Here is a 23,769-nt window from a genome sequence, read left to right on the forward strand (position 1 = left end):
AAGCGTCTTAGCACTAACATCCTCCTGTATCTTACTATATCCAGACGGAAAGGTAAGATCTACCCCTAGATCTTCTCCTAGCCAAAGTGGGTTCTAGGAAGAATGAGCACCAACATGGTTTGCACACAATTAAACAGGCTCAGGAGGTCAACTTCTCAGGCTACAGGGCTTGACAATCTCTCTGAGGCAAGAGTGCACAGACAGCTAAGGGTTCATTCACTACTGCAGATAGCACTTTCACTTACAGTTGCACAAATGACTGCAGTAACTGCCCTAAATTTTCCCATGTGAAACAAACACATAATAGGAGAAGAGGTTACTATTTGAAAACTGGGTCATTCCTCATTTGTTCTGATTCAAGTACGGTCTTCAGGAGGAAAAAGGCCTATGGAGGAAAAAAAAAAAAAAAGGTGGGGAGAGACATGACGGCATCCTCAAGGCAAAAAGTTCCAGCTCTTTGCAAGAGTCAGCACTAGGGGATTATTAGTTGGTTTTGTGTTTAGTTACTCTGGAGTTGAAAGGAACCCGCCTTCCTAAAAGTCATACCCGACAAAGAAACCCCGAAGATTGGCCACCGTAAGGTATGGGAGGAAATGTCCTCAATTCACCTGCGACACCTGCCTGGGCCCCCTCTTCTCCTGCCCGCAGTCCCCCACCCGCCTTGGTCCCACAACCTCTCCCGAGAGGCCTCCCAACCCCCAGCCCCAACTTTCCCTGCGCTCGGCCAACCACTCCTTCCCCAGTGAACCCCAGATCCCGCTCCCTGCCCAGCCTACGCCCACCCAGCCGGTCCTTCGGGCCCAGACCCCTCGTGCAAGCACGCGAGTGGTTCTGAAGCGCCCAGGCAGCAGCGGCGCGGGGAGGCCCTTCCAAGAGCAGCTTCTTCCCCAGCACCTCCCGCAGGCTTCGGGGACTCCCCGCCCTCGGAAACCGCGGAGAAACTAGGCCGGGAAAGCCAGCACCAGCCACTCTACGCCTCCTCAGCGACCCCCCGCAGGCCAGCCACGGGGAACTCAGCCCTCCCTGAAGCTACCTGCCCCGCGCCCTCCCCGCCTTGGAGCGCAGGACTCGCGAAGGCACAGCACAGGGCTCGCCGCGAAAGGCCCAGAGCCGCAGCCTCACCTGCCGCCCGCTCCTTCGTCAGCGCCACCCAGACAAAACTCCTTCCTGGGGCGTGCAAGCGCCGGTTCGCTGCCTGGGCGCCCTCGGCCGGGCAGGGTGGGGGGACTTGCTCCGGCGGCCGCCGCTACGGCCCGATCTGCGCCTGCGCCGCCTGTCCGGCTGGGTCCCCAGGGGCGCCGCCCGCAGCCAGGGGTAACGGCTGGGAGCTGGAGCCCGCGCCGGCGTATCGGCTCTCTTGGCGGCCGTGCGGTGAGGGTGGCAGGTCTCCTAGGAGCTGCCCGCCGCACCGCAGTCCCGACAGCTGACCGCCATGTTTCTGTTCCCTTTTTTCCTCCCCCTCCTTCCGCCCCTTTCCACAGAACAGCACTTTCCTTATCCCCTCCCTCTCCCTTTCCTACTGCGGTGGCGAGTGGATGAGGGCGTGGGGGGTGCAGGGCGGGGCGGCGCTGAAGCCCCGCCCGGGAGAGGGCCTTGAGCCACAGGGCCTGGACTCCCCTCCCCCTACCGCTGCAGGACCCCCGCGGGGCTCGGAGGCGGAGCCCGCCCCGCCGGCGAGCCTCGGAGCTGAGTTCGAGTGGCGGGTGGAGCAGAAGCTGAGATGGCCGTGGCTTTGCACTCCTTCCTGCTGGGCTCAGGCTCATCGCGTGGTCTGGGTTTATTGCCTTGTCCTCAGTCAGGTGGTGACTGGTCCTCTGGGGGTTTAGAGAGACCAAAAAAAATGAGGGCGACTGGTTGAAGGTCATTGAAGAGTGTGCCGCAAGGAACGCGCAGTTCCTTCCCTGGGTGGAAGTTAGAATTCCCACGCGTGACTGAGGGGCCCCGAGGCCGGGGAGAGCCCCGTGGGCTGACGCTTCCCGTAGCCCGTTGGTCACAGCGCCCCGCTGAGTCGTCTGCGCGTTTGCTTTCCCTGCTTCTGCCGAGATTTCGGGACGGGATTCCAGATGTGGAAATGGTTGGTTGAGATAATCAGTACCCTCTCGCCTTCTAAGTGTTGCTTCCTTACCGACACAGACACCTGCTGCTTCGTCTTGCTCTAATGCAAATTTTGTAAGAATTTTTTGGACGATTTTGTTGTTGGTTTTATTGAGACTGAGTCTCACTTTGTCACCCTCAGTACAGCAACCCTAAACTCCTGGGCTTAAGCGATTCTCTTGCCTCACCCTACCAAGTAGCTGGGACTATAAGGGCCCACCACAACGCCCTGCTATTTTTAGAGACTGGGGCCTCGCTTTGGCTCAGGCTGGTCTCGAACCCGTGAGCTTAGGCCATTCACCTGCCTGGGGCTCCCAGAGTGCTGGGATTACAGGTGAGAGCTACCGACCCTGCCGGCCTCTTTGGACATTTTTAAGTTATCACAGTGAGAAAGAAGAACTAGTTGTTCAGGAAAAGACAAATGATTTGAAATAAAACTTTTTTACCTCCTGGCAAAAAAAAATTTGGCGAATGACTTCACAGATTCCATGGCAGGTCAAAATTAGAATTGATAAGAGTTGTGCTTATCTGGTGAGTATTCACATACTATGATCACTATAATGATTATTTTCCCTGAGAATTACTCGCTATTAAAATTTGTAATTTTGCTTTAAAGTGTGAAATTAGACCTGGGTCATAAATGCGCTATTGTCAATTTGACATGACAGTCTGGATAGAAGTTTTAAAAAGGATTTAATACTGAAATTGAGTTTGTGGACTTAGTCTTTCTTCCCAAAATGCAAATTAATTATTAGTTTTAAAGTATGTAATATGGACAAGATTCCTCTGTAGGCACATTTTATTAACACTGAAAAATTGATAGTTTACTCCATTTTTCTAAGTCAGTGGTTCTCAACCTTCCTAATGCCGCGACCCTTTAATACAGTTCCTCATGTTGTGGTGAATTAATTTTGTTGCTAGTAGCAATGAAAATAATTTTATGGTTGGGGGTCACCACAACATGAGGAACTGTATTAAAGGGTCGCGGCATTAGGAAGATTGAGAACCACTGTGCTAAATTTTTTCTTCCGGGCGGCGCCTGTGGCTCAGTGAGTAGGGCGCCGGCCCCATATGCCGAGGGTGCCGGGTTCAAACCCAGCCCCGGCCAAACTGCAACCAAAAAACAGCCGGGCGTTGTGGCGGGCGCCTGTAGTCCCAGCTGCTCGGGAAGCTGAGGCAAGAGAATCGCGTAAGCCCAAGACTTAGAGGTTGCTGTGAGCCGTGTGACGCCACGGCACTCTACCAAGGGCGGTACAGTGAGACTCTGTCTCTACAAAAAAATAAATTTTTTCTTCTTAGATTTGTGTGTGTGTGGTGTGTTTTCACCCACAGAAATGAAAAATGGATGAAATCAGTAGAAAAATCAGTAGTCACTTGATTGATTTTTCTCACTTTACAATGTAGGAGTTGAAGGCTTGTGGCTCACACCTATAATCCCAGCACTTGGAAGGCCAAGGCGGGTGGATCATCTGAGCTCACAGGTTCCAGACCAGCCTGAGCAAGAGTGAGACCCCATCTCTAAAAAATAGCTGGGGGTTATGGCAGGCGCTTATAGTCCCAGCTACTTGGGAGGCTGAGGCAAGAGAATCACTTAAGCCCAAGAGTTTGAGGTTACTGTGAGCTGTGATGCTACTGCACTCTACCCGGGGGGGACAAAGTGAGACTGTCTCAAAAAAGAAAGTGGGGGGGGGCTCGGTGCTTGTAGCTCGGCGCCAGCCACATAGACCAGAGCTGGCAGGTTCGAATCCAGCCCAGGCCTGCCAAACAACAATGACAACTACAACCAAAAAATAGCCAGGCATTGTGGCAGGTGCCTGTAGTCCCAGCTACTGCAGAGGCTGAGGCAAGAGAATCGCTTAAGCCCAGTAGTTGGAGATTGCTGTGAGCTGTGATGCTATGGCACTCTACCCAGGGCGACAGCTTGAGGCTCAGTCTCAAAAAAGAAAAAAAGACACTGTAGGAGTTAAGAATTTATTTAATTTTTCTCACTATTGTAATTGTGAGAAAATTAATTTTATTAACTTTTAAATTTTATTTTTAATTTTTATTATTTTAAAATTTTATTTTAGGCTCAGCTTCTGTAGCTCAGCTACTAGGGGGCCAGTCACGTACACCAGAGCAGGCAGATTGGAATCCAGCTTGGTCCTGCCAAACAACAGTGACAACTACAGCCAAAAAATAGCCAGGCATTGTGGCGGGCGCCTGTAGTCCCAGCTACTCGGGAGGCTAAGGCAAAAGAATCACCTAAGCCCAAAAGTTGGAGGTTGCTGTGAGCTGTAATGCCACAGCGCTCTACCGAGGGACTCAAAGTGATACTCTATCTCTTAAAAAAAAAAAAAAAAAAAAAGGGCGGCGCCTGTGGCTCAGTCAGTAAGGCGCCAGCCCCATATACCGAGGGTGGCGGGTTCAAACCCGGCCCCGGCTGAACTACAACCAAAAAATAGCTGGGCGTTGTGGCGGGCGCCTGTAGTCCCAGCTACTCGGGAGGCTGAGGCAAGAGAATCGCTTAAGCCCAGGAGTTGGAGGTTGCTGTGAGCTGTGTGATGCCACGGCACTCTACCGAGGGCCATAAAAGTAAGACTCTGTCTCTACAAAAAAAAAAAAACACCCAGAGCAACAGCTTGAGACTCTGTCTCAAGAACAATAATAATAAATAAAATAAAATTTTTGGCTTAGTACCCATAGCTCAGTGAGTAGGGCGCCAGCCAAATGCACCAAAGTTGGTGAGTTCCGGCCTGCCCAGGCCTGCTGAAACAACAGTGAAAACTGCAACCAAAAAATGGCCGGGCATTGTGGTGGGCGCCTGTAGTCCTAGCTACTTGGGAGGTTGAGGCAAAAGAATCGCTTGAGCCGGGGCAGCGCCTGTGGCTCAAGGAGTAGGGTGCCGGTCCCATATGCCGGAGGTGGCAGGTTCAAACCTAGCCCTGGCCAAAAACCACCAAAAAAAAAAAAAAAGAATTGCTTGAGCCCAAGAGTTTGAAGTTGCTGTGAGCTGTGATTTCACTGAACTCTACCGAGGGCAACATAGTGAGACTCTGTCTCAAAAAAAAAAAATAAATAAATATAAAAAATAAAATAAAAATTTTTTAATTGCTCTATAGATTTACTATAGGATTTTTTGTTGTTGTTATACACAGAGTCTCACTTTGTCGCCCTCCGTAGAGTGCTGTGGTGTCACAGCTCACAGCAACCTCCAGCTCCTGAGCTTAGGCGATTCTCTTGCCTCAGCCTCCTGAGTAGCTGGGACTACAGGCTCCACCACAATGCCTGGCTATTTTTTTGTTTCAGTTTGGCCAGGGCCGGGTTTGAACCCACCACCCTCAATATATGGAGCCAGGGCCCAGCTCCCTGAACCACAGGTGCCACCCTACCATAGGTTTTCTTTGTCATTTTCTGCTCAAAATTTTATAGAATGACCTTGTATATTTTGGGCCTAATTTGTTATTTGGGTTGCTGTTGTTAGGTCTGGGAACTCTTGATTCAGCAGCTTTTTTTTTTTCTTTGAGACAGCGCCTCAAGCTATGGCCCTGGGGAGAGTGCCATGACCCCACAACTCACAGCAACCTCCAACTCCTGGACTTAGGCGATTGTCTTGCCTCAGCCTCCCGAGTAGCTGGGACTACGTGTGCCCACCACAATGCCTGGCTATTTTTTGGTTGTAGTTGTCGTTGTTTGGCAGGCCTGGGCTAGATTCGAACCTGCCAGGTCTAGCATATGTGGCTGGCACCTTAGGTGCTTGAGCTACATCAGCAACTTTCTTAAATGTAATTTTAGGAAAATTACATTCAGGATAGGAAAAGTTCCTTTTACTTTTTTTTTAGACAGAGTATCAAGCTGTCACCCTGAGTAGAGTACTGTGATGTCATAGCTTACAGCAACCTCAAACTCTTGGGCTTACACTATTCTCTTGCCTCACCCTCCCAAGTAGCTGGGACTAGTGGTGCCCACTACAATGCCCAGTTATTTTTTGGTTGTATTTGTCATTGTTTGGCAGGCCCAGGCTGGATTCAAGCCAACCAGCTCCCATGTACATGGCTAGCACCCTAGCCACTGAGCTACAGGCGCCAAGCCTAATTTTTAATATATAAATATTTGACTGTTGGGTGACACCTGTGGCTCAGTGAGTAGGGCACCGTCCCCATATAACAAGGGTGGCGGGTTCAAACCCAGCCCCGGCCAAACTGCAACAAAAAATAGCCAAGCATTGTGGCGGGCACCTGTAGTCCCAGCTACTCAGAAGGCTGAGGCAGGAGAATCACCTAAACCCAAGACCTGGAGGTTGCTGTGAGCTGTGACACCACTGCACTCTACCGCAGGCAACAAAATAAGACTATGTATCTAAAAAAAGAATACTTGACTGTCTAAAAAGTGGGAGGGAAGTTGGAAAGCCCAGTGACGATATAATTGTTATGTTCATTATACCACCATCTTTTTTTTTTATTTGTGAAGACAGAGTCTCACTGTACTGCCCTTGGGTAGAGTGCCGTGGCGTCACACGGCTCACAGCAACCTCTAACTCTTGGGCTTACGCGATTCTCTTGCCTCAGCCTCCCGAGTAGCTGAGACTACAGGCGCCCGCCACAAAGCCCGGCTATTTTTTTGTTGCAGTTTGGCCGTGGCTGGATTTGAACCCACTACCCTCAGCATATGGGGCCAGCGCCCTTCTCACTGAGCCACAGGCACCACCCTCCACCATCTTTTCTGTTGAGCTTACATAGCAGATACAACAATGCATAGGTGGCTCGGTGCCTGTAGCTCAGCAGCTATGACGCCAGCCACATTCACCCAGGCTGACGGGTTCGAACCCAGCCTGGGCCTGCCAAACAACAATAACAACCACAACAACAACAAAATAGCCGGGCTTTCTGACTAAGCATGCTTACTGAAGATTTCTGTGGATCTGCAATGCAAAGGGGTCGAATGGAAATGTTGAAGATTTTCTTTTCTTTCTTTTTTTTTTTTTTTTGGAGACAGATTCTCACTTTATCACCCTTGGTAGAGTGTGGGGGCATCACAGCTCACAGCAACCTCAAACTCTTGGGCTTAAGTATTTCTCTTGTCTTAGCCTCCCGGGTAGCTGGGGCTATAGGACCCCCCCACCCCCCACCCCCCACAATGCCTAGCAATTTTTAGAGATGAAGTTTCACTCTGGCTCAGGCTGGTCTCCAACCTGTGAGCTCAAGCAATCCACCAGCCTCAGCCTTCCAAGTGCTAGCATTACAGGTGTGAGCCACCTCGCCCAGCTTTGGTGTCCTTTTTAAATTTTCTATAGTACAAAAATTGTTTTTTGTTGTTTTTTTTTTTTTTTGAGTATTTCGTGAAACCCTAAATTTGGAGCCAAGGGGAAGAATCTTTAGAGATCATCTGTTCTAATTAACTCATTTGAAAGATGAGAAAATTAGGGCCCAACAAAGTTTTTTTGTTTTCTTGTGGGTTTTTTTTGAGACAGAGTCTCACTTTGTTGCCCTCGGTAGAGTGCTGTGGCATCATAGCTCAGGGCAACCTTCAACTGGGGCTCAAGTGATTCTGTTGGCTCAGTTTTTCTATTTTTAGTAGCGATAGGGTCTCACTTTTGCTCAGGCTGGTCTTGGACTCCTGAGCTGAAGCATTCCTCCCACCTCGGTCTCCCAGAGTGCTAGGATTACAGGCATGAGCCACCACACACAGCCCCCAACAAAGTTTATTGAGTCTCCGACTCGCATTTTTGGTGATTTCGTATGTGAGTATTGAGGAGAAACTACTAAATTCATAGGTCTTTATTTTGCCAAACAGAATAACTTGCTCCAGATTTCCTAGGACAGCCTCCATAGCGTAAAAATCCACTTTGGGATCTGTAATCTGCATATTATATAGACTGGCAGGTTATTTGGTTCTGGTTCCCCCTTAATTAATTTCGAAAAACATAGTATTTGAAGGGCCAGTGCCTCACACATATGGTGCTCTTGGCCACTGTTTTAATTAAAATAAAATCAAGAAGGCCTGTTGAAGTGGCTCCCACCTGTAATCCCAACACTTGGGAGACCGAGGTGGGTGAATTGCCTGAGCTCAGGAGTTGGAGACCAGCCTGAGCAAGAGTGAGACCCCATCTCTAAAACTAGCCAGGCATTGACTTGGCTCCGCAGCTAGGGCACTGACCACATGCACTGGAGTTGGCGGTTTCGAACCCAGCCCTGGGCCTGCCAAACAACAATGATAACTACAAAAAAAAAAACAGCAAGGCGTCTTGTGGCAGGGGTCTGTAGTCCCAGCTACTTGGGAGGCTGAGGCAAGAAATCGTTTAATCCCAAGAATTTGAGGTTGCTGTGAGCTGTGACGCCCCAGCACTCTACCAAGAGTGACAAAATGAGACTGTCTCAAAAATAAATAAATAAATATAAAATCAACAGACATTCTGTTTTATTAATGGTATCTAAATGACCCCGTGTATCACTCCGTGGGGATAGTTAGCACACTCTTCCCTTTGTGCTCCCTTCTCATATCTGGCTCAGGGCTCTGTCTCAGCATTATCAGAGTGGGCTCCTCTAGATCTTTTGGAGTTACTCAACACATTCTTTATTCAGCTTTCTTTTCTAAATTTATAGGCCAAAACAGCTAGGGTAGGCTGGTAAGGACTAGAACAAAGCTCTTCATCCTGAGTTGGATAAGAATAAGTGATCCTGAGAACAGTGTCCTAATAGATCATAAAGAAGAGATGCAGTTAGCAGAGAGAAGAAAACAGAGAAAGGACTAATGGGCGGAGTAGGAATATAGTCTGTATGAGTATCGGAGACATAAGGCCTGCAGCCTAGTAGCTAACTTTTATGGGCCTCCACCCCCGCAGTATTCTTTCCCGGATATTGGGGATTAGTGGCTGTGCTTTAGAACTCATCTCAAAATATGGCCAGTCTCCCTCAGTGACACTTGTCCACATGCAACTATAATGGCTAAATATGTTCCTAGTTTCGCACCTTAGAGGACTGTTGCCAGTCCTAACTCAAGCTTGACTCTTCCTTTGGACCCCCTTTTCTGGGCCTCAGTTCTGGTACATCATAGCAAATTGTCCTGATTATATATCTAGAAATAAATATTTTTTTATTTCAAGGATTATTTTTTTTAAACATTATAGAAAACAATAAAACCAATAATATATTATTATAAACAAAAATAGTTGTACAGTGTAACAGTATGATCTCTCTGTATTGCTGACGCTGGCCTCAAACTCCTGTACTCAAGTGATCCTCCCATCCCATCCTCATGCCACTATTCCTTGCTCATATATTCATTCATATTAATTTTTATGTAAAAGAACCTAAAAATATTGGTATTTTATCCTCTCTGACCACCTGCCACTCTATTCCCTTGGATGCAACTCCTGCATGCTGGCTTTTATTACAGATTGCCATATATCTCTGAGGCAGAATGTTGCTGCCTCAGTCTTACTTCCAGCTTCCCCCAGGCTTCAGAGAATGTAGGTCAGGGATCCTTTCCTTTGAAGTTTTAATGTCTAAAGGTACTTCATGAATCAGATCAAAGACTCCATCCGTGGGCGGCACCTGTGGCTCAGTGAGTAGGGCGCAAGCCCCATGTACCAAGGGAGATGGGTTCAAACCCAGCCCCAGCCTAACTGCAACCAAAAATAACGGGGCATTGTGGTGGGCGCCTGTAGTTCCGGCTACTCGGGAGGGTGAGGCAAGAGAATCGCCTAAGCCCAAACCTGGAGGTTTCTGTGAGCTGTGACGCTACATCACTCTACCAAGGGCGACAAAGTGAGACTGTCTCTAAAAAAAAAAAGACTCCATCTGATACATAAGAATCAGAGGCTGCCTAATAATCTCAAGAATAACACTTAATTTCCAGTTTATATTCAATCTGAGTTAACTGGGCGAAGTGTTATTTTACATGCCCTAACAAAAAGAGAATTGGAATGTAGCACTAATTCCCTTTAACATCTATTCAAAATTTCCCCCATTTTATGTTTTTTTCACACAGAAAAGGAAGAAATGAACTAGAGCAAATATTAAAATTGTGTGTAGGCTCAGTCCCTGTAGCTCAAGCTGCTAGGGCGCCAGCCATATACACCAGAGCTGGCAGGTTTGAATCCAGCCCGGCCCTGCCAAACAACAATGACAACTATAATTTTAAAAAAATGCTGGGCATTGTGGCGGACACCTGTAGTCCCAGCTACTTGGGAGGCTGAAGCAAGAGAATCGCTTAAGCCCAAAGAGTTTGAGGTTGCTGTGAGCAGTGATGCCATAGCACTCTACCCAGAGTGACAACTTGAGACTGTCTAAAAAAAAAAAAAAAACTGTCTCTAAAATGGATCAATAGGGGGCAGTGCCTATGGCTCAAGGAGTAGGGCACCAGACCCATATACCCAAGGTGGTGGGTTCAAACCTGGCCCTGGCCAAAAACTGCAAAAATAAAATAAAATAGAATAAAATGGATCAATAGCAAAACAACTATTTAAACCCTTTATTGTTGTTCTAGGTTCAGCTTCTTTACCCTTAAGTGAATGCATTCATCTCAATGGTGTTAGTGTAATCCATGGGTTGTCACTCCCAAATTAAGGTCCCTAGCCTCAAATTTCCCTGAGCTATAGATTAAATCATCCACTATTTCCAGCATCTCACACTTTATATGCTTAAAATACAACTCTTAATTTCCTCCTACTTTGTCCCCACCAAAACCATTTCTTTTTAAGCTACCCCATTTTGCAATATGGCATCTGCTCAATTAAAAAAAAAAAAGAAAGAAAGAAATCTAAGGGTTATTCTTTTTTTTTTTTTTGAGACAGAGTCTTACTTTATCACCCTCCATAGAGTGCTATGGCGTCACAGCTCACAGCAACCTCCAACTCCTGGGCTTAGGCAATTCTCTTGCCTCAGCCTCCCAAGTAGCTGGGACTACAGGCACTCACCACAACACCTGGCTATGTTTTTGATGCAGTTTGGCCAGGGCCCGGTTCAAACCTGCCACCCTGGGTATATGGGGCCGGTGCCCTACCCACTGAGCCACAGGCACCACCCCTCTTTTTTTATTTTTAAAGGGTTTTTTTTTTGACACACTTATTCTATCACCCTGAGTAGAGTGCCATGGCGTCATAGCTCACAACAACCTCAAACTGAATCTATAGCTCTGGACAATTCAGGGTTAGAGAAGTTAATTAGGGAGTGAACAACTCATGGATTATACTAACACCATTGAAATGAATGAATTTACATAAAGGTAAAGAGGTTAAACCTACAACAACAGAAAAGTGTTGAAATAGTTCTGTTGTACTGTTGATCCTTCGAAATGGAAAGAGTTGGATACAAAGAGCCCAAGAGTTGGAGGTTGCCATGAGCTATGACACCATGACACTCTACCCAGGGTAACAGCTTGAGACTCTTTCTCAAAAATAAATAAATAAATAAACACTCCATGCCAATGAACCAATAAATCCACTGACATCTCAGCCACGCATTGCTTCCCTCCATTTAATACAGCTTACAAAATTGTATCACATATATCTTTAAATAAAAGCAACACTCTTTTCTTCCAATTTGGAAATTTGAATTTTTTTTTCTGCTGTAATTTCTGGCCTGTCTCAACTCTGGTTTGTTGATGTCCTCTGCCACCATATAGTGGTAGTTGTGCTGTCTCACTCTACCTGTTGTCTACCGGAATGGGGAAAACAGCTTCCCTCCATTTATATCGAACTGTGTAAAATTAGGTTAGAATGCATAGCTATTTTCTTCTTTCCATCTCAAATGATTACTGATACTGTTCTGCCATTTATTACAGTTTCTTTTTTTTTAAGGCAGAGTTTCACTTTGTCACCCTCAGTAGAATGCCATGACGGTACAGCTGGGACTACAGGCGCCCGCCACAACGCCCGGCTATTTTTTTGTTGCAGTTTGGCCGGGGCTGGGTTTGAACCCACCACCCTCGGCCTATGGGGCCGGCGCCCTACTCACTGAGCCACAGGCGCCACCCTATATCTGCTTTCTTTTTTTTTTTTTTTTTTTGGTTTTTTGGCCGGGGCTGGGTTTGAACCCGCCACCTCTGGCATATGGGACCGGCGCCCTACCTGCTGAGCCACAGGCGCCGCCCAGCTTTCTTAATGTCTATAGATCACATTAGTATAATTTAGCCATAGAAACAAAACTGTTTTTGTAAAAATATTGTAGTAAAATAAAGCAGCTCTATCATGAAACTAAGCCACATTTTCCTTCTGTGGTAGACTTATGAGATAAGTCACAACGAGAGATTATTTCTGCATACAAGAGAATTCTCATGAAACTACTGCATGAAAGAAGAGCTGTATCCCCATGTCTTAAGTAGGACCATCCAAGATGTAAGAGTTCTATAGGAAAGTAACTGAAGACAAATCCTATAGAAATCCCATCTCTTTCCAGGGAATAATTCATGCCAAAAATCATTACCAAGGCCAGGCACAGTGGCTCATGCCCGTAATCCCAGCACTTGGGAAGCCAAGGCAGGTGGATTGTCAGAATTCAGGAATTTTAGACCACCCTAAGCAAAGCAAAACCCCATCTCTAAAATAACTAGCCAGGCATTGTGGCAGGTGCCTGTAATCCCAGCTACTTGGGAGACTGAGGCAAGAGAATCACTTAAGCCAGCCTGAGAGTTTGAGGTTGCTGTGAGCTATGTTGCCACAGCATTCCACTGAGGGTGACAAAGTGAGACTGTCTCTCAAAAAATTAAATTAAATTAAAAATATATATATGTATAACCTTAAAAAAAAAACAGAAACAAAAACAAAAATCATTATTAAAACATTAACTCTGGGCTGAAAGCAGTGGCTCACACCTGTAATCTCTGCACTCTAGGAGGCCATGGAGGGTGGATTGCTTGAGCTCAGGAGTTCCAGACCAGCCTGAGCAAGAGCGAGACCCATCTCCAAAAAACTAGCCAGACATTGTGGGGTCTGTATTCCCAGCCACTCAGGAAGGTGAGGCAAGAACACGGTTTGAGCCCAGGAGTCTGAGGTTCCTGTGAGCCATGCCATGCCATGACACTCTACAGAGAGCAATAAAGTGAGACTGTCTCAAACAAAAACAAAAACACATTAACTTCCAACACAGTTTTGGCCCAACATTAGGTAAATCACCTAAGTTGGCTCAATTAGTCTGAAAGGAAAGGTTTCGGAGGCAATATCCTCAAATGACTGCTGGAAGCAATCTTGCTATAATGAAGGAAGCCAATCTCTGAAGACAAAGCCAATTTATATGGGGGAAGAACAGGGAAAACCACAGGTAATGGAGCCAAAGACCAGTCAAATTTAACATAAAGCCCCATCCACCTCTGTACTTCCATATTTATGAACCAGTAAAATCCCTTATTTTTAAAGCCATTTGAGATAAGTTTCTGATACTTGCAGTGAAATGCATCTTACTGGACTTCTTGACATAGTAGAGTATTTACCCCTTTTCCATTATATGTATGTCATAAACATTCAGACCATAAATTGTCTTTAAATCTTGTTTACCTAGCAGACATTAAAATCTACTTAAAGTTTAAAAATTAAAACAAGCGTTCAACTAGGAAGACAGATCAGAGGAACAGAATATGTAACTCACAAACTTAAGGACACAAATTACCATAAGATAAGATTAGAGAAAGATGATGCTTTATTAAATATTGTTGGTAGGGCATGGTGGCACACATCTGTAATCCCAGTACTTTGGGAGGCCAAAGCAGGAGGAACACTTGTGGCCAAGAGTTGAGAGTAGCCTACCCAACATGGTGAGACCTAGTCTCTACAAAAAATTAAAAAATTAGCCAAGTATAATAGCACATACCTGTAGTCCCAGCTCCAAAGATGGCAGAGTTATAACATAGGTCTCTACAAAAGTTTCGAGATAGAAAGTTTTGTGTTATGGTTCATTATTTCACTTCCAAGAAACTTCCTTTTTGATCTACTCATGCAGGTTTTAACTTCTTGCCTTATCCATATTGCTGAGACGGCTTCATTTGTTTCCATCTAGGTGGATTTTTATGTTTCTTGATTTTTGTGTATCTCAAAACTTAGGTACTGACCCATGTGATAAGTACATGAATCTCAACTGTTTATATATATACCTCTTTCAAATCATTATCTTTTTTTATTTTTTATTGAGACAGAGTCTTACTTTGTTGCCCTCGGGAGAGTGCTATGGCATCACAGCTCACAGCAACCTCAAACTCTTGGGCTTAAGCGATTCTCTTGCCTCAGCCTCCCAAGTAGCTGGTACTATAGGCCTTTGCCACAACACCTGGCTATTTTTTGGTTGTAGTTGTCCTTGTTGTTTGGCAGGCCCTGGGCTGGGTTCAAACCCTCCAGCTCTGGTGTATGTGGCTGGCTGCTAAGCTATAGGTACCGAGCTTTCTTTTTTTTTTTTTTTTTTGTAGAGACAGAGTCTCACTTTATGGCCCTCCGTAGAGTGCCGTGGCCTCACATAGCTCACAGCAACCTCCAACTCCTGGGCTTAAGCGATTCTCTTGCCTCAGCCTCCCAAGTAGCTGGGACTACAGGCGCCCACCACAACGCCCGGCTATTTTTTGGTTGCAGTTTGGCAGGGGCCGGGTTTGAACCCGTCACCCTTGGTATATGGGGCCGGCGCCTTACCAACCGAGCCCCAGGCGCCGCCCTAGGTACCGAGCTTTCTTTCTTTCCTTCCTTCCTTCCTTCCCTTCTTCTTTCTTTTATCTTTTTTTTTTTTTTGGTCTGGGTAGCATGCAGAGGCATAACCATAGCTCATCAAACAACTGGGCTCAAGAGATCCTCCTACTTCAGCGTTCTGAGTAGCCAGACTGACAGGTGTGCAGCAGGGTGCCCAGGTAATTTTTCTTTTTCTTCCTTTTTTTTTTTTTTTTTGCAGTTTTTGGCCGGGGCTGGGCTTGAACCCAGCACGTCTGGCATATGGGGTTGGCGCCCTACTCCTTTGAGCCACAGGCGCTATCCCAGTAATTTATCTTTTATTCTTTCTTTTTTTTTTTTTTTGGCCAGGGCTGGGTTTGAACCCTCCACCTCTGGGATATGGGACTGGCGCCCTACTCCTTGAGCCACAGGCGCCGCCCAATTCTTTCTTTTTTTTTTTTTTTTTTTGAGACAAAGTCTCAAGCTGTCATCCCGGGTAAAGTGCTATGGCATCATGGCTCACAGCAACCTCTAATTCAGGCTCAAGCGATCCTCTTGCCTCAGTTTTTCTTTTTTTTTTTTTTTTTTTTTTTTGCGGTTTTTGGCCAGGGCTGGGTTTGAACCCACCACCTCCAGCATTTGGGGCCGGTGCCCTACTCCTTGAGCCACAGGTGCCACCCCAGTTTTTCTATTTTTAGTAGAGACAGAATCTTCCTTTTTTAAATTTATTTTTTGAGGCAGAGTGCTGTGGCGTCACAGCACATAACAACCTAAACACTTGGGCTTAAGCTATTCTCTTTCCTCAGCCTCCCAAGTAGCTGGGACTATCAGGCTGCTCTCGAACCCGTGAGCTCAAGCTATCCACCCGAGTTGGACTCCCAGAGTGCTAGAATTACAGGCGTGAGCCATGGCGCCCAGCAGCCAGGTAATTTTTCTACTTTTCATTAGAGATAGGGTCTGTATCTTGCTCAGGTTGGTTTCAAAATCCTGAGCTCAAGTGATCCTCCCACTGTGACATCCCAGAATGCTAGAATTATAGACCTGAGTTACCTCACATACCTTCTTATCCAACAAATACATTTGTAGAAATTTGGCTGAGTGCAGTGGCTCACATCTGTAATCCTAGCACTTTGGGAGATTAAGAAGGGAGGATCACTTGAAGCCAGGAGTTTAAAATCCAACCTGAGGGCAATGCCTGTGGCTCAGTGAGTAGGGTGCTAGCCCCATATACCGAGGGTGGCAGGTTTGAACATAGCCCCAGCCAAGCTGCAACAAAAAAATAGACAGGCATCGTGGCAGGTGCCTGTAGTCCCAGCTAATCTGGAGGCTGAGGCAAGAGAATCTCATAAGCCCAAGAACTGGAGGTTGCTGCGAGCTGTGACGCCACAGCACTCTACCGAGGGCAACAAAATGATACTCTGTCTTTAAAAAAAGAAATAAAATAAATTTTAAAAAAAGAATAAAACTGGCATGGCTCAAGTGGCTAGGGCGCCAGCCACATACACCTGAGCTGGCAGGTTCGAATCCAGCTTGGGACTGCCAAACAACAACGATGGCTGCAACCAAAAAATAGCCCGGCATTGTGGCGGGCGCCTGTAGTCCCAGCTACTTGGGAGGCAGAGGCAGGAGAATCACTTGAGCCCAGGAGGTGGAGGTATCTATGAGCTGTGATGCCACGACACTCTACCCAGGGCAACAGCTTGAGGCTCTGTCTAAATAAATAAATAAATAAATAAAAATAATAAAAGCAACTTGAATGACTCACACAGACCTATCTGTACAAAAACTAGAAAAAATTGGGCGGTGCCTGTGGCTCAGTCAGTAGGGCATCAGCCCCATATACCAAGGGTGGCGGGTTCAAACCCGCCCCGGCCAAACTGCAACCAAAAAAAAAAAAAAAAAATAGCCGGGCGTTGTGGCGGGCGCCTGTAGTCCCAGCTACTCGGGAGGCTGAGGCAAGAGAATCGCTTAAGCCCAGGAGTTGGAGGTTGCTGTGAGCTGTGTGAGGCCACGGCACTCTACCGAGGGCCATAAAGTGAGACTCTGTCTCTACCAAAAAAAAAAAAAAAGAAAGAAAAAATTAGCTAGCTGTTGTGGCCTATGTGTGTGGTGCCAGCTTCTCAGGAGGATAAGGCAGGAAGATTCCTTGCACCCAGGAGTTTGAGGTTGCAGTGAGCTAGAATGATACCACTGCACTATAATTGGGGTAATGAAGCCAGACCTTATCTAAAAAAAACCCCAAGAAACAAACAAGCAAAAAAAAAAAAAAAGAAAAGAAACCTTTGTGGAAATTTTAATTAGCCAGCCATTGTGGCAGGTACCTTTATTCCCAGCTACTTGGGAGGCGAAGGCAGGAGGATGGCTTAAATCCAGGAGTGTAGGAGGATACCTTGAACCCAGGAGTGTAGGTTGCTGTGAGCTAGGCTGGTGCCAGGGTGCTCTAGCCTGGGGCAACGGAGTGAGTCTATCTCAAAAATTAAAAAAAAGAAAAGAAAAGAAAAGAGGGTGATGCCTGTGAGTATGGCACCGAGAGTAGCGGGTTCAAATCCAACCCTGGCCAAACTGCGACAAAAAAATAGCCAGGCGTTGTGGTGGGGGCCTGTAGTCCCAGCTGCTTGGGAGGCTGAGGCAAGAGAATCTCCTAAGCCCAGGAGTTGGAGGTTTCTGTGAGCTGTGTGACACCACAGCACTCTACCAATGGCGATAAAGTGAGACTTTGTCTCTACAAAAAAAAAAAGAGAGAAAGAAAAAAGAAATTTAACTAAAAAATAACCAAGGTTAATAGTAAATATTCAATAACGCAATTGTAGGATATCTATAAGATGGACTCCTATGCATCATATTAAAAATTATGTTGTTACAAATTTATTCTATTTTTATTTACTTATTTTTTTTGTAGAGACAGAGTTTCACTTTATTGTCCATGGTAGAGTGCCATAGCATCACAGCTGACAGCACCTCCAATTCCTGGGTTTAGGCGATTCTCTTGCCTCAACCTCCTGAGTAGCTGGGACTACAGGTGCCCACCACAATGCCTGGCTATTTTTTATTTTGTTGTGGTTTGGCTGGGGCTGGGTTTAAACCCACCACCCTTGGCATATGGGGCTGGTGCCCTGCCACTGAGCCACAGGCGCCACCCCAAAAAATTATTTTTAATATAGAAAAGTACAGTGTAAAAAATAATATGTACCAGAAGATCTTTTTTTTTTTTGGAGACAGAGTCTCAGGCTGTCATCCTGGGTAGAGTGCTGTGCCATCACAGCTCACAGCAACCTCAAACTCTTGGGCTTAAGCGATTCTCTTGCCTCAGCCTCCCAAGTAGCTGGTACTATAGGCCTTTGCCACAACACCTGGCTATTTTTTGGTTGTAGTTGTCCTTGTTGTTTGGCAGGCCCTGGGCTGGGTTCAAACCCTCCAGCTCTGGTGTATGTGGCTGGCTGCTAAGCCAGGCGCCCACCATAGGCCGGCTATTTTTTTGGTTGCAGTTGTCATTGTTGTTTAGCAGACCCCAGCAGGGTTTGAATTGGCCACCCCAAGTGTCTGTGGCCAGAGCCCTGCCGCCTGAGCTACAGTGCTGCCAGAAGATCATTTTTAAAACCTGCATGAAGGGGCAGTGCATGTGGCTCAGTGAGTAGGGCGCCAGCCTCATATATCGAGGGTGGCAGGTTCGGCCCGGCCAAACTGCAACGAAAAAATAGCCAGGCATTCTGGCCGCCCCTATAGTCCCAGCTACTGGGGAGGCTAAGGCAAGAGAATTGCCTAAGCCCAAGAGCTGGAGGTTGCTGTGAGCTGTGATGTGACAGCACTCTACCGAGGACAACAAGGTGAGACTCTGTCTCTAAAAAAAAAAATAAAAATAAATAAAATAAAATAAAACCTGTGTGAAGGCTGGTTCAGGGGCTCACGCCTGTAATCCTAGCACTCTGGAAGGCAAATGTGGTTGGATTGCCCTGAGCTCACAGGTATTTGGACGTGTTTTTGTTTTTTTTGTAGAGACAGAGTCTCACTTTATGGCCCTCGGTAGAGTGCCATGGCATCACACAGCTCACAGCAACCTCCAACTCCTGGGCTTAAGCAATTCTCTTGCCTCAGCCTCCCGAGTAGCTGGGACTACAGGTGCCCGCCACAACGCCCAGCTATTTTTTGGTTGCAGTTCACCCGGGGCCGGCGCCTTACGGACTGAGCCACAGGCACAGCCCTTGGATGTGTTTTGTAACTATCATTTCTTTATTCTGATCTCAAGTGGAAAAAAAATAAAGCAGTGAGAAAATACTGATAAGGACCTTTAGCTGATCTGGGTAGTGAGGAGAAACTAAGGAAACCAAACCTAAGTTAACTCTTTTTTTTCTTTTTGAGACAGAGTCTCACTATGTCACCCTTGGTAGAGTGCCACGGTGTCACAGCTCACAGCAACCTCAAACTCTTAGGCTTAAGAGATTCTCTTGCCTCAGCCTCCCAAGTAGCTGGGACTACAGGCTTCTGCCACAATGCCTGGCTATTTTTTTGTTGCAGTTGTTTAGCTGGCCCAGGGCCGGGTTTGAACCCGCCAGCCTCAGTGTATGTGGCTGGTGCTGTAACCACTGTACTACATGGGCACCAAGCCCCTAAGTTAATTCTTCAAGTAATTTTGTTTAGCAAGAAAATAGTCTGGGCCAGATGAGTTGGCTCAAGCCTATAATCCCACCTCTTTGGGAGACCAAGACAGGAGGATCACTTGAGGCCCGGAGTTCCATACCAAACAACATAGTGAGATCCCTCTCTCTATAAAAAAACAGAAAAATCAGCCAGGGATGGTGATGCTCACCTGCAGTCCCAGCTACTTGGGAGACCAAGGTAAGAGGATTGCTTGAGCCCACTGTAGCCTGGGCAACAGAGCAAGACCTGGTCTCAAAAAAAAAAGAAAAAAGGGGCGGCGCCTGTGGCTTAGTAGGTAAGGTGCCGGCCCCATATACCAAGGGTGGTGGGTTCAAACCCGGCCCCGGCCAAACTGCAACCAAAAATAGCCGGGCGTTGTGGCGGGCGCCTGTAGTCCCAGCTACTCGGGAGGCTGAGGCAAGAGAATCGCTTAAGCCCAGGAGTTGGAGGTTGCTGTGAGCTGTGTGAGGCCACGGCACTCTACCGAGGGCCATAAAGTGAGACTCTGTCTCTACAAAAAAAAAAAGAAAAAAGTTTGGACTGGATTAAGATGGAGAAGAATTTCACTGAGCTCATGTTCCCATTGGAATTTTGGTGTGAAGTATGGGTACTAATCTTGACAGTAGACCTTTGAGAGGATTACATTTAGTTAGGCCAGGTGCGTTGGCTCAGGCCTATAATCCTAGAACTCTAGAAAGCCTAGGTGGGTAGCGTGAGGAAGACAAGACTCTGCTAAAAAAAAGAAAAACTAGCCAAGCATTGTGGGGAGTGCTTGTAGTCCTAGCTACTTGGGAGGCTGAGGCAAGAGGGTCGCTTGAGGTAGCTGTTAGCTACAACACCACGACAATGTACCAGGGCACTGAGTGAGATTCTGTCTCAAAAAAAAGGCCAGGCACAGTAGCTCACTCCTGTAATCCTAGCATTCTGGGAGGCCGAGATGTGTGGATTGCTTGAGTTCACAGCTTCCAGACGGCCTAAAAATAAAAAAACTGGGGCAAAAGGATTGCTTGAACCCAAGAGTTGGAGGTTGCTGTGACATATGATGCCACGGCACTCTACCCGAGGCAACAGTTTGAGACTCTGTCTCAAAAAAAAAAAAAAAAAAGGGCAGCACCTTTGGCTCAAGGAGTAGGGCACCAGTCCCATATGCTGCAGGTGGCAGGTTCAAACCTAGCCCTGGCCAAAAAACAAAAAAAAAGAGAGATATTTAGCATCAGTTAGAAAGAAGCCTTTCTATTCAGTCTATGCAAAACCCCCAAGATATGGCTTGGCGCCTGTAGCTCAGTGGCTCAGCGCCAGCCTCATACACTGGGGCTGGTGGGTTCAAACCTGGCCCTGACCTGCTGAGCAACAATAAAAACTGCAACCAAAAAAAGCAGCTGGGAGTTGTGGTGGGCACCTGTAGTCCCAGCTACTCGGGAGGCTGATGCAAGAGAATCGCTTGAGCCCAAGAGTTTGAGGTTGCTGTGAGCTGTGACGCCACAGCACTCTACCAAGGGCAACATAGTAAGACTCTGTCTCAAAAAATAAATAAATAAAATAAACAAATAAGTAAATAACTCCCAAGATGTGATATATTTGAATTGTAGAAAACAGTATCATCAGTATCATATTTAGCCTATAACTGTGTTTTCAATAAAATTTTGTCTGATATGGGTGTCGTATCAGGTATCATCTAAACATGATGTTTAGCAATAGCCCTATCTGTATTTTTATATTAGAGAGAAGAAAAATATTTGCATCTTCCTCTTGTTTAATCATTCCTACATCCTTTAAAATAATTTTACTACTATTAGAATTAAAAGACCATTCCTACTCCTGAAGGCCAATTGTTTGGATCCTAGTCAACACCAAACATAATTTATATCTGTGAAATCTAAATGAATAAACAATTACAAGAATGCTGAACTTGCAATCTATAGCTATAATAGGAAGATCAAACCAGAAATATTATTAAGCATGTGTGCAAGTGTTTTTGCAAAGTTGTGCTATTATTGTTAGATTTTTGACAATAACTTGTTATAGTATGCAAATAGTAATTCTTTGTTTGATGAATCTACAAATGAGGACTTCTTCCAAGTAAGTTACACAATCTTTTCTGCGTATGGATATCATAGATAAAAATTAATTCTCAGGAACTCCTCCTCGATATAATAATTTAAACAAATGTAAGGTGTACTAATTTACTGGCTTAATAATTGTTTGCCAAATACCTATACTGGCTGATTTAATCCATAATATCCCGTGTGTAGTCAAGGTATCGAGGTTGGCTGACAAACATGAACTTGTGACCAAATAAGAAATGATCTCATCTCCCAGCCAGCCTTGCCAGATTCTCTGACGTAGGAGACTGTTTACATTTTTAGTCCTTTTTAGAAAAATATACAGAAGCTTTGCTGTGCTGTTGAATACCAGTCTTCCTGTGCTCTCTTTGCATTCTGATTTTAGTTGATTTAGTTTTTCACATTTCAGATCCTATCTTTGGCTTGTTTTTCACTTTTGTCCCATCCTGGCCTTTAATTCAAATTCCTGAACTTTGACACCCTCAAGCTCCTTGCACACACCTTTTATACTGAGATATTATTTCTCAAGTCCTAGAGACTAAAACTACAGGGAAAATATTAATTCAGCTAGAAAAGTATAATTCTTAATCTCCTGATATGACTCTTCTTAGGTGGAGGGTGCTTATATAAAATTGTAATTCTTTTTTTTTGTTTTGTTTTGTTTTGTTTTGAGACTTGGCATTATAGCTCACAGCAAGCTCAAACTCTTGAGCTTAAGAGATCCTCTTGCCTCAGCCTCCCAAGTAGCTGGGTCTATGGGTGCTCCCCCCCAACTCCTGGCTAATTTTTCTATTTTCAGTAGAGACAGTGTCTTGCTCTTGCTCAGGCTGGTCTTGAACTTCTGAGCTCAAGCAATCCACCTGCCTCAGCCTCCCAGAATACTAGGATTACAGAAAAAATGTAAATTTGTTAATCTAAAAGACATTGTGCATGGCTTGGCGTCCGTAGCACAGTGATTGGGGTGCTGGCCACATACACCAGGGCTGGGCGCGTTTGAACCCAGCCTGGGCCTGCTAAACAACAGTGACAACTACAACAACGACAACTACAACAACAACAAAAATAGCCTAGCATTGTGGCAGGTGCCTGTAGTCCCAACTACTTGGGAGGCTGAGGCAAGAGAATCGCTTAAGCCCAAGAGTTGGAGGTTGCTGTGAGCTGTGAAGCCATGGAACTCTACCCAGGGCAACATAGTGAAACTCTGTCTCAAAAAAAAATAATAATTAAAATAAATAAATAAATAAATAAAAGACATTGTGCAAGACTTATCCGTTTGTACAGGCTTTTTTCCCAAAGGTATAAGAAGAACCTGCTAGACTAGTTGCCAGTGCTGAACTAAGACATTCCTGTGTTACACACTTGAAATCTGTCATTGAATGCTCATCTCATTTGCTCTCCAGATATAGATACATTTGCTAGAATGGTTTGGTCTGGTTCAGAAATTTATTTATTTATTCATTCATGTATTATTTATTTATTTATTTTGGGGGACAGAGTCTCACTATGTTGTCCTCACAGCTCACAGCAACCTCAAATTCTTGGGCTTAAGTGATTCTCTTGCCTCAGCCTCCCAAGTAGCTGGGACTACAGGTGCCTGCCACAATACCCAGCTATTTTTTGTTGTTGTAGTTGTCATTGTTGTAGTTTTCATTGTTGTTTAGCTTGCCAGGGCCAGGTTCAAATCCGCCACCCTGGGTCTATGTGGCTGGCACCGTAATCACTGTGCTACAGGCGCTGAACCATGGTTCACAAATTTAATAGGAGGCATCTAGGTTTCCCCCTACCTAATTCTGCTCTGGTGTGTCTCACTGTTCACCTTTCCTGATTCTTTCATCAGTCTACCGATATGCTTATTTATGGACATGCAAATGCATGAGGGATCAGGAATATACTTACTTAGCATGAACTTGGCTTTATGCTCTTATAAAATCTTACTGTGAGCATATGAATATGATGCCAACTTGTTTGAATTATTATTTTTTTTTTTTTCAGGGGAAAGCGCGAACACAGTCCCCCATTACCACAAATTATGCAGTCGAGTTTCCCACATTTGGGGAAATCGCAGGGGTCAGCACATCCGGAGTGCAATGGATAAGCCTCGCCCTGGGAAAACCACCTTCGTGATCATGGTATCTCCCCTGCCAGGTAAGTATATATACATATATATATATATATATATATATATTTTTTTTTTTTTTTTTTGGCCGGGGCTGGGTTTGAACTCGCCACCTCCGGCATATGGGACCAGTGCCCTACTCCTTGAGCCACAGGCGCCGCCCCCAACTTGTTTGAATTATAATATCAAATTATTAACACCTATATCATGGGCCCAGAGCCGTTTGGGTTGCCTAATATCTGACTATCTGGGAGTTTCAA

The 23,769-nt window shown here is 45.7% G+C and overlaps 1 protein-coding gene and 1 non-coding gene across 6 annotated transcripts in view; both read right to left on the reverse strand.

Moving 5' to 3' along the window:
• Positions 1-1,559, reverse strand: part of DENND4C (DENN domain containing 4C) — a 116,288-nt gene extending 114,729 nt beyond the window's left edge. For 2 of the 5 annotated variants that reach the window (XM_053571923.1, XM_053571911.1), the window contains exon 1: positions 1,123-1,557. The gene's annotated coding sequence lies outside the window, so the exon portion shown is untranslated. Of the gene's footprint in view, positions 1-245; positions 265-1,122 lie in introns of those variants that run through there. The other 3 variants (XM_053571932.1, XM_053571928.1, XM_053571916.1) reach the window with 2 other exon arrangements.
• Positions 1,560-23,382: 21,823 nt separating this feature from the next.
• On the reverse strand, positions 23,383-23,546 carry LOC128580134 (U1 spliceosomal RNA). Its single transcript, XR_008378471.1, has one exon. It is a non-coding gene; the product is annotated as a U1 spliceosomal RNA (small nuclear RNA).
• Positions 23,547-23,769: the final 223 nt, after the last annotated feature.

The sequence above is a fragment of the Nycticebus coucang genome, chromosome 2 (genome assembly GCF_027406575.1).
Source record: "Nycticebus coucang isolate mNycCou1 chromosome 2, mNycCou1.pri, whole genome shotgun sequence".
NCBI classification, from domain to species: domain Eukaryota; kingdom Metazoa; phylum Chordata; class Mammalia; order Primates; family Lorisidae; genus Nycticebus; species Nycticebus coucang.